At 36.0% G+C, this 16,908-nt stretch overlaps 1 protein-coding gene across 1 annotated transcript in view; it reads left to right on the top strand.

Moving 5' to 3' along the window:
- Positions 1-16,908, top strand: part of EPHA6 (EPH receptor A6) — a 975,318-nt gene that overhangs the window by 523,755 nt on the left and 434,655 nt on the right. The gene's annotated exons all lie outside the window — the stretch shown is intronic.

Below are 16,908 nucleotides of genomic sequence, written 5' to 3' on the forward strand. Positions count from 1 at the left end.
AGCTAGCTCAACAGTTGGAGACTTGCCATGTTCTGGTGGTGTGCTTTCACACGAAAATATAATTATAACATTAAATTAAAATTTTCCATTTTATAATTGCTTTGACTTGCCTTGATATTAAAACAATTAAAATTAATTTTAATAGCTATATATTGTCTTTCCCTAGGTAAGAAACAGGAGGAGGGTGGATTTGATGAAGTGGTCAAAAGATACAAACTTTCACTTTTAAAATAAATAGATACAAGGAATGTAATGTACAACATGATAAGTATAATTAACACTTGTCAGGCATATCCCCTGGAGAAGGAAATGGCAACCCACCCCAATACTCTTGCCTGGAGAATCCCATGGATAGAGGAGCCTGGTGGGCTACAGTCAGTGGGGTTGCAAAGAGCCAGACACAGCTTAGTGACTAAATAAAAGCAAATGTTGTTTGCTTTTGAAATTAAAGGTAAACGAAAGATAAAAGAACAAATCCTAAGAGTTTTCATCACAAGGAAAATTTCCTAATAATTAAATTATTTTTCCTAATGATTAAATTATTTTTCCTGTTTAGTTAATGTTCTTGTTGTATATATGAATGAATGAATATAAGGTTACCTCTACTAAGTTCTCATTCCAGAAACAAATATTTGGGTAGACGAATCGTTTATAGACTAAATTCTTAAAGAAAGTACAGTTGTTAGTCATTGCCTTTCACAAGCTTTAGTGACATGGCAACTTCTTTGCTAAAAGTTTACATGCTTTTTTGAAGTGCTTGATCAGTTGAAAAGACTTTTCATAAACTTTGGTGTTTCTGAAATAAATTTCTATAGCAACCATAGTTTTCACTTTTAAGAATTGAATTTTAAATTGAATCTTTTGGAAAGCCATATATTAAGACATGCTTTCTTTGAGTAAAGAAGCATTAATTTACAAACATCTAATCTTATCTGAGTTTCTAATAATTTACAGTACCAATGGAACTACTGTCCTTTGTTTAATGCACTGATAAACTTTATAAACTTAATTTTTGAACAATCATAGTTTTGTGTTTGTACGTGAGAAAATTATTTTATATAGATTATTTAAGATTAGAAAGTAAGATAGTATGAAAATAATAGTATAGAATAGGATAGTATATGGTTCCTTATAAAGAATGAAATAACATAAGCCAAATATTATTTCTCGGAGAAGGAAATGGCAACCCACTCCAGTAATCTTGCCTGGAAAATTCCATGGACTGAAGAGCCTGGTGGGCTACAGTCCATGGGGTCGCAAAGAGTCGGACACGACTGAGCGACTTCACTTCAAATATTATTTCTAAAATTCTACATTTATCCTTGAAAAATATAAACCTGAAAATAAGGTTTACCCTGATATTTCACTGAAAATTCAGTTGACTGTGATATCCATGCACTGACTTCAGTCTAATTATTTGATTTTATTATGATTTTATTTTTGTAGTCTAACTTCACAGTTTAAGACTGAGTGAATATGCATGCATATTAAAACTTGGCAGAAATAAGTACTAGATCTTTCTAAATTTAATCTTATTTTCTTCCAAGTTATTTAAAAACAAGCTTAATTCCTCATGTGAAATAGAGTAGAATTTTTTTTGTTATGTATTAACTTTTTCAGATCACTTGAGAATCATTAATATACTTGAAAAGATAATTTATCATTATCATACTCAAAAAACATATATTAAGCAACTAATTGTGCATAACTAGGCTAAGTGAGTCCAAATTTCATAAATGTAATTTATGAAATTACATACATACAGGAAGCTAAAAGAATTAGATTAAAAATTAAATATATTGATAGCAGAAAAGTATTTATCATACAGTGATCAAAGGTATAATCTATTAAGCTTTTCAGACGCTGAGTAAGAGCCAGAGATCCTGGAAGAGTACACAGTGGGATGGGAATCAGATAGTAATCATAGGTGTTTTGTTTTGTTTTTTTTTTTTCCTTTGATGGAACAGTATTTATACACATGATGGAGTGGACCTGGCCTTCCTTTTGTGTTTTAGTTACAGTGGTAATATAAATTTACCAAATAGACAATTATCACAAATAGTTAAAATATCTTACCAAATGAGTTACACATTTCAGTAGGCTTCTTTTCTTTCCCCCCTTTTTTTTTTTTTGGTACTTTCCTAACTATATAGTGCTTCTTTACTGCCTGTAAATTAATTTTTATATCCTAACATTTATTTGTACTTATCTGAATATTAAAGCATATTTCCCATTTCTGCTCCATGTAGCCTTAAAATTGATATTGGTATAAGTTTCCATGCATTATTAAAATCTACTTTCAGTTTATTTTATATCAAAATTCCATTTTACCCATATAAAAGTCTTTAATAAAAAATGAGTAATATTACCTGCAGCTTTATCTTTGATCTGGATTTCAGTTTTTTAAAATATCGGAGGTCTATTATATGAAATGAAAAGAATCAAAGTTCAGGTCCATGACAAAGCTTTTGAGTAAGACAACTTCAAGTGTGTAAGTAATGCTTTGACCATTCCAGATACACATATTTTTCTCTTCAGGCTAATCCACAACCCCTCACACATGCCATTGTCAGCATCATCAACTGGTATTTATGAAGGCAGAAATGTAGAGCACTGTGCAAAACAATAGTAAGTCAGGGTAACATATAATATCTTATACAAGGTATTTACAGTTTTATATATGCATTTCCCTTGTGGTTTCAGAGTTTTATAAAAATAAAGGACTGAGTCATGAAGAGAAAGCATAAAAATTGTGGCAGGCACAATTGCGTGTCTACCACAAAGCCACCTTTTTTTCTTACCAGTATAAACACAATTTGTTCAGGCAGTAATGTGCCCATCCCCAAGGGAATATATATCTTTGCCTAAACTAGTTCTTTCAGTGAAACTTTTGAGAAAGATTTAATTGAACATGACGTTCATGGGTATTATTCTTGGCCCCCACAATTGAAGTTCAACGTTATACCCCAGACACAGTGACAATTAAAAAATAATAGTGCTCTCAAAGTTTTCCAAATAGCACTTAGGGAGTAGTATCAATCCTAGCTGAGAAATACTCATCTAAATCAGTCATGGTAATCCTGTCTTCCTTTGCCAGTTTTTGGTCTAAAAGCAGCCAAATGACCTAGTTCTCACTGATACTTTGTCAAGGTAATTTTAATGAATTGCCTCAGGGGAATTTTTTGCTTCCTGGTAAAAGATACAGAGTTAGCAAAAGACCTTTGCCTTGTCCCTTCTACCCTTCCAGCTTTGGCTACTATTAGAAAAGGATGGGTTACCTGGAATATTAAACCAATGGTTTTATTATTCTGATCAAAAAGCCTCACTATACAAGCTTTCATTCTGAGAATGGTGAAACAGAAGGATGAACATTTCTAAGCCCTAGAATACATTGTTGAATTGATGAAACATACTGAGAAGCTGTATGTATTTATTACTTAAGGTTTTTATTACTTAAGGCTTAGTCAAATCATCTGTTATCTCAAATTAACGTAATTGAAAAGATCTGCCCAAAGCATTTTTTATATTGAATCTTTTCTTATGTAACTTATGTGTATATTATTTTACAGATATAGTGACTCCAAAAAAAGAATTGTAGAAAGGAGGGAATAGAGCTGATTGATATTGTTATATGGCAGGAACCAACATAACATTGTAAAGCAATTATCTTCCAACAAAAATAAAATAAAATAAAACTATTCATTTTATTGTTTTATGAGCATGATATTTTTATATACAGTGAGTACACCTTAAAGGACACATTAGATGATGTTTCAGCACACATTCAGTCTAATTCCCATCATTTGCTTCATAGTTTTATTATAACAACATCTTCAATTGGCACAGCTTCTGTCTGAACACTTCCATGGTGTAGAAGCTAATAACCTCCAAGGCATCCCATTCCATTTTTGGACAGCTGTCATCATTGGAAAATGTGCTTCAGCCCATTCCAAATATGGCTCCCTATTGTTTCCCCAACATTAGTTCTGTGCTCAATGCCTTATAGGAAAGAAAAAAAAAGTCTAATCTCTCATTTCCTGCTAACAGGTTCTAATTAGGCAAGGTTAGCAATAGGAAGACAAGGATAACCTGTGGGATAAAACTGAAATATGAGATGTCAGAGAATTCCAACCTGGCATATATAGGCCTTGCTAAATGGCCTTGTACATCTCCTGCTAAGCCTATTTGGCTTTCAACTCACCATCCATTCATTGCCCTTTTATTGTCATTAAACCTGCTATCCTCAAGCTCTAAAAATGAGCAACACACTGCATATGTTCATAACTCTTTTACTAGGGACCAAAAAAGTGGCAGGAGTCCATCCTTCTGTTTGTGCCAAAGTGCAGTTTGTCGATTGAAAGATGTTAGTTGATGCAGTGGGAATGAGCTGGGATATCTTATTTGGCATGCCAACCTAGCTCTTACACAGTTATTTCAAATTTTTAAAATAGACTGTGGCCAACTTTCAACTCAGAGGTGACCTAGATCAGGTTATTTAATGCTTATAAAATAGTGACTAAATCTATAATCAAACAAATCCTAAATCCTGAGAAATATCCATGTGATTTTCAAGTAAAAGAGATTTGTTAGGCTTTCTTTTGTTTCTAACAACAGAATATTATTAGATATCCCAGAGAGATATATTAACTCTTGTGAGTTTAAATTTTGGGAAAGATGTAGTTTGAGGAAAATCACTAATAAAAACAAATCTATTAAAACACTTTTTTCCATTTCTGAAATGACTCTGTTTTCAATGACAGATAGAGGCAGCTTACTCTGATGAGTTTAAAATTAAAAATAAAGTATATTTTTACTTTGAAGTAATTAAAGTAGCTATTCTAGGATAAGAAAATAACTCAAAATAATTAGAACATTATTATATATGATACAAGTTGTCTGTTTTTCCTGGAAAGGTTAACATGTTAGTAGTAGAAGGAAGCTTTTTTTGTTCATAATGTCTGCACATTGGGCTGTGGGGAGTGGGAAAGAGGAGTGGAAGGTGGGAGCCAATTACCAATTTGCTCATTACCAAGGTAATGTAACTATTATCTCTTATATTGATTTGTCATTACAAAGATGTACCACTACATATGAAAGAAATAATTGGTAATAAATATCACCCTCAGTATGAGGGTGAAAGTGTTACTCACTCAGAGGTGTCTGACTCACTCTTTGCCACGCCATGGGCTGTGACTCTCCAAGCTCCTCTCTCCATTCAATTCTCCAAGCAAGAATACTGGAGTAGGTGGCCATTCCCTTCTCCAGGGGCTCTTCTAGACCCAGGGATCAAACCTGGGTCTCCCACAGTGCAGGCAGATTTTTTTAATCATCTGAGCCACCAGGGAATCCCCAACTCTCAGTATGGTCAGAAGAGATCATGTAAAGTAATACAAAGATCTAGAAGTCTACGCTAGACCATCAGGAGTCCAATGGTCAGATATAGAGCAAGTAAATTTAATTGTTCTAACTTTTCTAATACACTACAAGTTTGTGCAAATAGTGTCTGTCTTATTCAGTACTTCACACATATTATGAGAATTGTTTCCCTTACAAAAACACTCTATCTACTGAATAAAGAAAGGAATGAGTAAGAAAAATGTGCATTGCTAATTTGGATTTTAGGTTAGCAGGAAGAATTTCTGCCTCTGTATAATAGCTGAGTAGCTTCTATTTGACCAGTTGTTCTACAGATAACTATTGTAAACTCTGGATAACATATTAAAAACAAAATCTAATATTACTCAAAAGACTTGAGAGCTACCGAAAGGAGACAGATATTTGGGAGGGCTGACACCTGGAGGAAGAGAACAGCACTGGGCAAGTTGCCATTTTTACAGTTTTTGCTTGTGATCACTCCTGAGGCTGTGCCATCATAAGTACCTAAACTGGGAGAGAAAAAAACCCTGTCCTACTAGTATACAGAACCAGAAGATATGTTTGAAACAACAACAACTGGAAAATGAAGGGTGAGAAATGCCATGGAGGAGAGAGCACAGATGGGAAGCCCTAAATTATGTGTGTAAACTCTACCCTAATCACTGGTTGATTCTGGAACTGTATTTATGAGAGCATATTCTAACAACCATGGTAAGGCAAAATGAACTATTTTGAGATTTCAGTTATTCCCACCAAAAAAGAGAAGGTTTGCAGTTCAAATTCAATCAATCATTTTATCTATTTCAAATAACAATCAGCATGTTCAAATGAACAAAACAAAATCTAGTCTACTGTTTATCATTTGCAATTGTCAGGATGCCATCCAAAATTATGTGCCATGAAAAGTATAGGAATATGTAGCTCAAAAAGAAAAAATTCAATTAATGGAGGCAATCTAAAATGACCCAGATTTTGAAATTAACAGATAAGCAAAATGAGATATTCTTATAATAATTATGTTCAAGAAAGTAAAAAGCCCAGTAGAAATTATAGATAGAAAAGGAAAAACAGTCAATTCAGTCGCTCAGTCATGTCCAACCCTTTGAAACCCCATGGACTGCAACACGCCAGGCCTCCCTGTCCATCACTAAGTCCGGGAGTTTACTCAAACTCATGTCCATTGAGTCAGTGATGCCATCCAACCGTCTCATCCTCTGTCATCCCCTTCTCCTCCTGCCTTCAGCCTTTCCCAGCATCAGGGTCTTTTCCAATGAGTCAGTTCTCTGCATCAGGTGGCCAAAGCACTGGAGCTTCAACTTCAGCATCAGTCCTTCCAATGAATATTCAGGACTGATTTCCTTTAGGATGGACAGGTTTGATCTCCTTGCTGTCCAAGGGACTCTCAAGAGTCTTCTCCAACACCACAGTTCAACAGCATCAATTCTTCAGCACTCAGCTTTCTTTAGAGTCCAACTCTCACATCCACACATGACTACTGGAAAAACCATAGACTTGCCTAGAAGGACCTTGTTGGCAAAGTAGTGTCTCTGCTTTTTAATATACTGTCTACGTTGGTCATAACGTTTCTTCCAAGGAGTAAACATCTTTTAATTTCATGACTGCAGTCACCATCTGTAGTGATTTTGTTTTTTGTTTTTTGTTTTTTGTTTTTAAATATAACTTTTTTCTTTTTTTTTTTAGTTTTTTATTTTTTAAATTTTAAAATCTTTAATTCTTACATGTGTTCCCAAACATGAACCCCCCTCCCACCTCCCTCCCCATAACATCTCTCTGGGTCATCCCCATGCACCAGCCCCATGTAGTGATTTTGGAACCCCAAAAAAGTAACATCTCTCACTGTTTCCACTGTTTCCCCCATCTATTTGCCATGAAGTGATGGGACCAGATGCCATAATCTTAGTTTTCTGAATGTTGAGTTTTTAGTCAACTTTTTCACTCTCCTCTTTTACTTTCATCAAGAGGCTCTTTAGTTTTTCCTTGCTTTCTGCCATAAGGGTGGTGTCATCTGCATATCTGAGCTTATTGATATTTCTCCCAGCAATCTTGATTCCAGCTTGTGCTTCATCCAGCCCAGTGTTTCTCATGATGTACTCTGCCTATAAGTTAAATAGGCAGGGTGACAGTATGCAGCCTTGATGCACTCCTTTTCCTATTTGGAACCAGTCTGTTGTTCCATGTCCAGTTCTAACTTTTGCTTCCTGACGTGCATACAGGTTTCTCCAGAGGCAGATCACGTGGTCTTTTATTCCCATCTGTATGAATTTTGAAATTCACTGGATGGATTTAACAGGAGATTCAAAATGACAGAAGAGTTAGTGAACTTGAAAAAGATGTTGTTCAAAAGATGTTGTTCCAAGCTATAGAATAGAAAAAAGATAAATTTTTAAAAGGACAGTTACCTCAGAACCTCGAATCTTGGGAGGAAAAGGGAAAGAACAGAAATAAGTGAAAAAATAAAGGCAAAAAATTCTCTCAAATGAAGCAAAAAACATAAATTTAAATACTCAAGATCATCAACAAACTCCTAGCAGAAAAAATACAAAAAAAAAAAGCCAATCCTTGGCATACTGTAGTCAAACTATGTCCCCCCAAAATAGAAAACCTTAGAACACTGGAGAAAATATACTGGGCTATAAAACAAGTGTCAGTAAATTTAGGTGGATTGAAATGGTGTAGCAGATACTCTCTGACTAAATCAGGACTAAATTAGAAATCACTAACAATGAGATATTCAGAAGAAAATTATTATGTGGAAATCATACAATACGCTTTAAGTGATTTAAAGAAGTATTGAGGGAATTGCAGAATATTTGCAAATGAATACAGACATACCTTGGAGATATTGCAGGCTTGGTTTCAGAACACTGAAGTAAAGTGAATATCACAATAAAATGAGTCACAAGAATTTTTTGGTTTTCCAGAGCATATGAAAGTTTCTTTTTGCTATGCTGTATTATATCAAATGTGCAGTAGCATTATGTATGAAAAAAAATTATGTGGTGGTGGTGCTTAGTCACTCAGTCATATTCAACTCTTTGCAACCTCATAGACTGTAGCCTGCCAGGTTCCTCTGTCCATGGGATTATTTCAGTAAAAATACTGGGATCGGTTGCCATTTCCTTCTCCAGGGAACATGTCTTAATTAAAAAATGTATTATTACTAAAAATTGCTAACCATCAAGTCATAATTTTTTGCTGGTGGGGTATATTGCCTTGATGTTGATGGCTGCTGACTGATCAGGGTGGTGGTTGCTGCTTGTTGAGACGGTTGTGGTAATCTCTTAAAATAAAAATGAAGTTCCCTACATTAATTGCCTTTTTTCTTTCACGAGCAATTTCTCTAGGATATGCAGTGCTAGTGGTAGCATTTTACCCAGAGTAGAACTTCTCTGAGAATTAGGGTCAATTCTCTTAAACCTTAACACTGCTTTATTAAGTAAGTTTATATAATACTCTAAATCCTTTGTTGTCATTCAACAATCTTGACAACATCTTCACCAGGAGTAGATTCCATCTCAAGAAACCACTTTCTTTGCTCATGTGTAAGAAGCAACTCCTCATCCGTAAAAGTTTTACCGTAAGATTGCAGCAATCTGGTCTCAGCCTCAGGCTTCACTTCTAGTTCTAGTTCTCTTGCTTTTCCCACCACATCTGCAGCTACTTCTTCCACTGAAATTTTGAACTCCCAGGTGTTATCCATGAGGGTTGGAATCAACTTCTTCCAAATTTCTGTAAATGTAGATATTTTTTAACTCTACCCATGAAACAGTAACATTCTTAATGGCATCTCAATGGTGAATCCTCTTCAGAAAATTTTCAATTTACTTTGCCCATATCATCAGAGGATTCACTATTTATGGCAGCTGTATCCTTATGGGATATATTTCTTAATGAGACTTGAAAGTTGAAACTACCCTTGACTCATGGGCTACAGAATAGATATTGTGTGAATAGTCATGAAAACACTAATCATGTACATCTCCATCAGAACTTTAGGTAACCAGGTATATTTGTCAACGAGCAAAAATCTTTTTAAAGGAGCTTTTTTCTTCTGAGAAGTAGATCTCAGCAGTAGGCATCAGATAATCAGTAAATCATATTATAAACAGATGTTCTGTCATTCATGCTTTGCTGTTCCATTTATGTAGCACAGACAGAGAAGATTTAGCAGAATTCTTAAGGGCCCTAGGATTTTCAGAATAGTGAATGAGTATTAGCCTCAACTTAAAGTCACTTGCTACGTTAGCTTCTAATAAGAGATTCAGGCTGTCCTTGAAAGCTTTGAAGCCAGACATTGACTTCTCCTCTCTAGCTATGAAAGTCCTAGATGGCATCTTCTTCCAAAATAAGGCTGACTTGTCTACACTGAAAATCTGTTATTTAATGCAGCCACCTTCATTAATTAGCTTGATTTTTTTTCATAACTTGCTGCAGATTCTACATTATATCAGCACTTGCTGCTTCACCTTGTACTTTTATGTTTTAGAGACAGCCTCTTTCCTAAAACCTTATGAACTAACTTCTATTAACCTCTTCAGCAGCTTCCTTACCTTTCTCAGCCTTCATAGAATTGAATAGAATTAGGGCCTTGCTCTTAATTAGGCTTTGGCTTAAGAGAATGTTGTGGCTAGTTTGATCTTCTATCTAAATAACTAAAACTTTCTCCATGTCAACAATAATTCTGTTTCACTTTCTGATCATTTGTGTATTCACTGGAGTAGCACTTTTAATTTCCTTCAAGAACTTTTTCTTCATTCACAGCTTGGCTAACTGCTTGGGCAGGAGGCCTAGATTTAACTTATCTTGGATTATGACTTGGTTTTCTCATTAAGCTTAGTCATTTCTAGCCTTTGATTTGAAATGAGAGACATATGACTGTTCATTTCACTTGAGACTTAGGACAGTTAACAATACTATAATACCCTCTTAGTCAAATAATGTTGTATCTCAGGGAATAATAAAGTCAAAAGAGAGGGAGAAAGATAGGGAAATGGTCAGTCAGTGGAGAAGTCAGAACACACATATTTATTAAGTTTTCTGTGTTATATGGGCATAATTTGTGACACCCCAAAACAATTACAATAGCAACTTGGAAGATGGTGTATGGTACATGCCCAGTCATTTCAGTTGTGTCTTATCACTGACTGCAAATCATCATAATAAGTAGAATAATTCAAAAGTTTGAAAATTGGGAGAATTACCAAATTGTGACAGACACGCAACATGAACAAATGATTTTTCAAAAATGTCACAACAGACTGGTTCAACACGGCAGGAAGACAGGTGATAAAGTGAAGTGCAATAAAACAAGGTATGCTTGCAATTAAGACACATCAAGCAAGAATTTGTGAAATATAACTAAACGGCTTAGAGGGAAGTGTAAAGTTTTTAATTGGTTATAGTATAAAAGAAGAAATGCCTAAATCAGTAAATTAATTTGAGCTAGAAAAGGATTATCAAAATAAAACCAATGCAAGTACAAATAAAGAACAATAAAGAAAAGAGCAGAATTCAATGAAGTAGAAACTAGAAACACAGTACAGTATATTCACAAAGTCAAAGCTAGTCGTTTGAAAATGTCAGCAAAGTTGCTATACCACTCACAAGGCAGAGAATAAGAGAGTGCAAGCAAGATGAAGGAGAGAAAACAAATTAAGAATATCATGCATGAAGGATGTATTATCACTACTGGTCTAATAAGCACAAAGATGATAAAAATGGAATATTATGAGCAACTTTACACAAACTACATCTAACAATTTGGATGAAATGAGTAATTTCTGGAAAATTAGGCAGTTAACAGGGGATTAGATATGCAAATACTGGAGAATGAGGACAAAGCAGATGATTAAATGACCAGGAATGGGAAAAACTGAAAAGAGGGAAAAAAAGAAACAAAAATCTCAGCATCTAAATTGAGAGCTGAGAAAATGCTAAAGTATTATTAGCTATTTTCTGCATTGGAGAAAATTAATTTTTAATTCTTGCTGATAAAATCTACTGGTATAAACAGAAAATTGAGGAAGCTGCCTTGAAAACTCTCTTGGAAATTAGAGTTCCTCACTTTCAAGTCACCCTCAAGTATATTGCTGTCCTTTAGTTAAGTAGAAATTTTGGTTGTAAGGTCAGAGCTGATTTGACTGAAACTTCAGTGAGTTAAAGATGAAAAACTTTCAGAAATAAAACTTCTTCCAAAAAAACATTTATTTTCACTATTAAGAAGCCATGCAAATAGTTCTTCATTACATATAATGACAAGTTCTACAAAGTTCTGCATTTATTTCTATATATGTGATCTGTTATTTTCTGTAATTTTTTTAGTCTTTTTTTTATCAAATTATCAATTTGATAAATTATAAATTATCAAAGTATAATTGATTTACAATTCCATGTTAGTTTCAGGTATACAGCAAAGTGACTCAGTTATACGTACATATTCATTTTTTCAGATTATTGTCTCATAGGTTATTGCAGAATATTGAGTAGAGTTCTCTGTGCTATACAGGAGATGCTTGTTGTTACTTATTTTATATCCAACAGTGTGTATATGTTAATCCCAAACGTCTAATGTATCCCTCCTCCCTTCCCTTTTGGTAACCATAAATTTATTTTCTATTCTGTGGGTCTATTTCTGTTTTGTATACAGGTTCATTTGTATCATTTTATTAGGTTCCATATATAGGCAATGTCACATGATATTTGTCTTTGTCTGGCTTACTTCACTTAGTATGAAAATCTCTGTGTCTATCCATGTTGCTGCCCATGGCGTTATTTCGTTCTTTTTATGACAGGTGTAAAACCCATACAGTGAAATAGCTATACACTATTTCTTTGTGTATAGTAACCACATCTTTTTTATCAGCTTAGCTGTTAATGGGCATTTAGTTTCATTCCACATCTTGAATATTGCAAATAGTGCTGCAGTGAACATTGGGGTGCATGTGCCTTTTCAGTCTATGGTTTTCTTCTAATACATGTCTAGGAGTGTGATTATAGGATAATATGGTAGCTCTCTCTTCAGGTTTTAAGGAGTCTCCATACTGCTTTCCATAGTGGATGCACCAATTTACATTCCCACCAACAGTGTAGAATGGTTCCTTGTCCTCCACACCTTCTGCAACGTTTATTATTTGTAGACTTTTAAATGAAGGACATTCGGACTGGTGTGAGGTGAGACCTCATTGTATATAGTTTTGATTTGCATTACTCTAATGATTAGTGAGAGTAAGCATCTTTTCATGTGCCTTTTGGCCAACTTTATAAGACTTCTTTCTATCATATCTAGTCTGTTAAATCTATTTCTCACTTCTACTGTATAATCATAAGGGAATTGAATTAGGTCATAAAAAGTGGTCTAGTGGTTTTCCCTACTTTCTTGAATTTAAGTCTGAATTTGGCAATAAGGAGCTCATGATCTGAGCCACAGTCAGCTCCTGGTCTTGTTTGTGCTGACTGTATAGAGCTTCTCCACCTTTGGCTGCAAAAAATATAATCAATCTGATTTTGGTGTTGACCATTTGGTGATGTCCATGTGTAGAGTCTTCTCTTGTGTTGTTGGAAGAGGGTGTCTGCTATGACCAGTGCATTCTCTTGGCAAAACTCTATTAGCCTTTGCCCTGCTTCATTCCATATTCCAAGGCCAAATTTGCCTGTTACCCCAGGGATCAAGACCATCCCCACGGAAAAGAAATGCAAAAAAAACACAAAATGGCTGTCTGGGGAGGCCTTACAAATAGCTGTGAAAAGAAGAGAAGTGAAAAGCAAAGGAGAAAAGGAAAGATATAAGCATCTGAATGCAGAGTTCCAAATAATAGCAAGGAGAGATAAGAAAGAATTCTTCAGCGATCAATGCAAAAAATAGAGGAAAACAACAGAATAGGAAAGATAGAGATCTCTTCAAGAAAATTAGAGATACCAGGGGAACATTTCATGCAAAGATAGGCTTGATAAAGGACAGAAATGGTATGGACTTAACAGAAGCAGAAGATATTAAGAAGAGGTGGCAAGAATACACAGAAGAACTATACAAAAAGGATCCTCATGACACAGATAATCATGATGGGGTGGTCACTTACCTAGAGTCAGAAATCCTGGAATGTGAAGTCTTAGAAAGCATCACTATGAACAAAGCTAGCTGAGATGATGGAATTCCAGTTGAGCTATTTCAAATCCCAAAAGATGATTCTGTGAAAGTGATGCACTCAATATGTCAGCAAATTTGGAAAACTCAGCAGTGGCCACAGGACTGGAAAAGGTCAGTTTTCGTTCCAATCCCAAAGAAAGGCAATGCCAAAGAATGCTCAAACTACCGCACAATTGCACTCATCTCACACGCTAGTAAAGTAATGCTCAAAATTCTCCAAGCCAGGCTTCAGCAATACATAAACTGTGAACTTCTAGGTGTTCAAGCTGGTTTTATAAAAGGCAGAGGAACCAGAGATCAAATTGCCAACATCCATGGGATCATGGAAAAAGCAAGAGAGTTCCAGAAAAACATCTATTTCTGCTTTAGTGACTTTGCCAAAGCCTTTGACTGTATGGATCACAGTAAACTGTGGAACCTGTATGCAGGTCAGGAAGCAACAGTTAGAACTGTACATGGAACAGACTGGTTCCAAATAGGAAAAGGAGTATGTCAAAACTGTCTATTGTCCCCCTGCTTATTTAAGTTATATGCAGAATACATAATGAGAAACACTGGGCTGGAAGAAGCACAAGCTGGAATCAAGATTGCTGGGAGAAATATCAATAACCTCAGATATGCAGATAATATCACCCTTATGGCAGAAAGTGAAGAGAAACTCAAAAGCCTCTTGATGAAAGTGAAAAAGGGCAGTGAAAAAGTTGGCTTAAAGCTCAACATTCAGAAAACGAAGATCATGGCATCTAGTCCCATCACTTAATGGGAAATAGATGGGGAAACAGTTGAAACAGTGTCAGACTTTATTTTTTGGGGCTCCAAAATCATTGCAGATGGTGATTGCAGCCATGAAATTAAAAGACACTTACCCCTTGGAAGGAAAGTTATGACCAACCTAGAGAGCATATTAAAAAGCAGAGACATTACTTTGCCAGCAAAGGTCCGTCTAGTCAAGGCTATGGTTTTTCCAGTAGTCATGTATGAATGTGAGAGTTGGACTGTGAAGAAAGCTGAGCATCAAAGAATTGATGCTTTTGAACTGTGGTGTTGGAGGAGACTCTTGAGAGTCCTTGGACTGCAAGGAGATCCAACCAATCCATTCTAAAGGAGATCTGTCCTGGGTGTTCATGGGAAGGACTGATGCTGAAGCTGAAACTCCAGTACTTTGGCCACCTCATGTGAAGAGTTGACTCATTGGAAAAGACTCTGATGCTGGGAGGGATTGAGGGCAAGAGGAGAAGGGGACGACAGAGGATGAGATGGCTGGATGGCACTACCAACTCGATGGACATGAGTTTGAGTGAACTCTGGGAGTTGGTGATGGACAGAGAGGACTTACATGCTGCCATTCATGGGGTCACAAAGAGTTGGACACGACTGAGGGACTGAATTGAACTGAACTGATAATGACTTCTTTAGATAAATATCTGTTTAGAACTTATGCCCATTTTTCAGTTGGATTGTTAGTTTTTATATTGAGCTATGTGAACTGTTTGCATATTTTGGAGATTAATCCCATGTTTGTCACATCATTTGCAAATATTTCCAATCTTTGAAATTCTTTTATTAGTTTTCTAGGTTGTATAACAGATTATCTCAGATGTAGCAGCTTAAAACAAAACCCATTTATTTTCTCAAAATTTATATGGATCAGAAGTCCACAACAACACAGCTGTGTCCTCTGCTTACTGTCTCACAAGGTTGACATCAAGGTGTTGGCTGAGCTGTGTTCCTTTTCAGAGTCTTTTTCCAAACTCACATCATTGTTGGCAAATTTGATTCCATTGTGGTTGTACGACTAAGCTATTTACTTCTCTGAGGGTCTGCTCTCTAACTCACACTGTAGCTGGTTAGTGTAACTTGAGAAAACATTTATGTAAAGATATATATATATATCAGTTCAGTTCAGTTCAGTCGCTCAGTCATGTCCGACTCTTTGCAACCCCATTAATTGCAGCACGCCATGCCTCCCTGTTCATCACCAACTCCCGGAGTTCACCCAAACTCTTGTCCATCAAGTTGGTGATTCCATCCAGCCATCTCATCCTCTGTCATCCCCTTCTCATCCTGCCCTCAATCCTTCCCATCATCAGAGTCTTTTCCAATGAGTCATGAGGTGGCCAAAGCATTGGAGTTTCAGCTTTAGCATCAGTCCTTCCAAAGAACACCCAGGACTGATCTCCTTTAGAATGGACTGGTTGGATCTCCTTGAAGTCCTTTGTTGGCAAAGTTATGTCTCTGCTTTTGAATAAGCTATCTAGGTTGGTCATAACTTTCCTTCAAAGGAGTAAGCATCTTTTAATTTCTTGGCTGCAATCACCATCTACAGATATATAGGGCAAAATCTCAGATAGTATAATGTATGGTGTAAGAAGAAAAGTAAATAAGCAAGCAATGACATTTAATTTATTTGTCAGTCTTTGTGTTCAGTCACTCAGTTTTATATGACTCTTTGTAACCCCATGGACTACACACAACAGGTTTCCCTGTCCTTCACTGTCTCCTGGAGTTTGCTCACACTCATGTCCACTGACTCTATGATGCCATCCAACAGTCTCATCCTTTGTTGCCCACTTCTTCTCCTGCCCACAGTCTTTCCCAGCATCAGGGTCTTTTCCAGTGAGTCAGCTCCTCACATCAGGTGGTCAAAGTATTGGAGCTTCAGCTTTAGCATCAGTCCTTCCCATGAATATTCAGGGTTGATTTCCTTTAGGATTGGACTGGTTTGATCTCCATGTTGTCCAAGGGACTCTCAAGAGTCTTCTCCAGCCACACAGTTCGAAAGCATCAATTCTTCAATGCTCAGTCTTCTTTATGATCCAGTTTTCCCATCCGTACATAACTAATGGAAAAACCACAGCTTTGACTATATAGTCTTTTGTCAGCAAAAGTGTATCTCTTTTTTAATACACTGTCTAGGTTTGTCATAGCTTTTCTTCCAAGGAGCAAGCATCTTTTAATTTCATGGCTGCAGTCACTATCCTCAGTTATTTTGGAGCCTAAGAAACAAAGTCTGTCACTGTTTCCATTTTTCGCTATCTATTTGCCATGAAAAGATGAGACTGGATGCCATGATCTTAGTTTTTTGATTGTAGAGTGTTAAGCCAACTTTTCACTCTCCTCTTTCACCCTCATCAAGAGGCTCTTTAGTGTCTCTTTGCTTTTTGCCATTAGGGTGGTGTCATCTGCATATATGAGGTTATTGATATTTCTCCTGGCTGTCTTGAGTCCAGCTTGTGATTCATCCAGCCCAGCATTTTGCATCATGTATTCTGCATAGAAGTTAAATAAGCAGGGTGACAATATGCAGCCTTGATGTACTCCTTTTACAATTTTCCAGTGCATTCATTTTTCTATGTCTGTTTCTAACT

Source organism: Ovis canadensis, chromosome 1 (assembly GCF_042477335.2).
Source record: "Ovis canadensis isolate MfBH-ARS-UI-01 breed Bighorn chromosome 1, ARS-UI_OviCan_v2, whole genome shotgun sequence".
In the NCBI taxonomy this organism is placed as follows: Eukaryota; Metazoa; Chordata; class Mammalia; order Artiodactyla; family Bovidae; genus Ovis; species Ovis canadensis.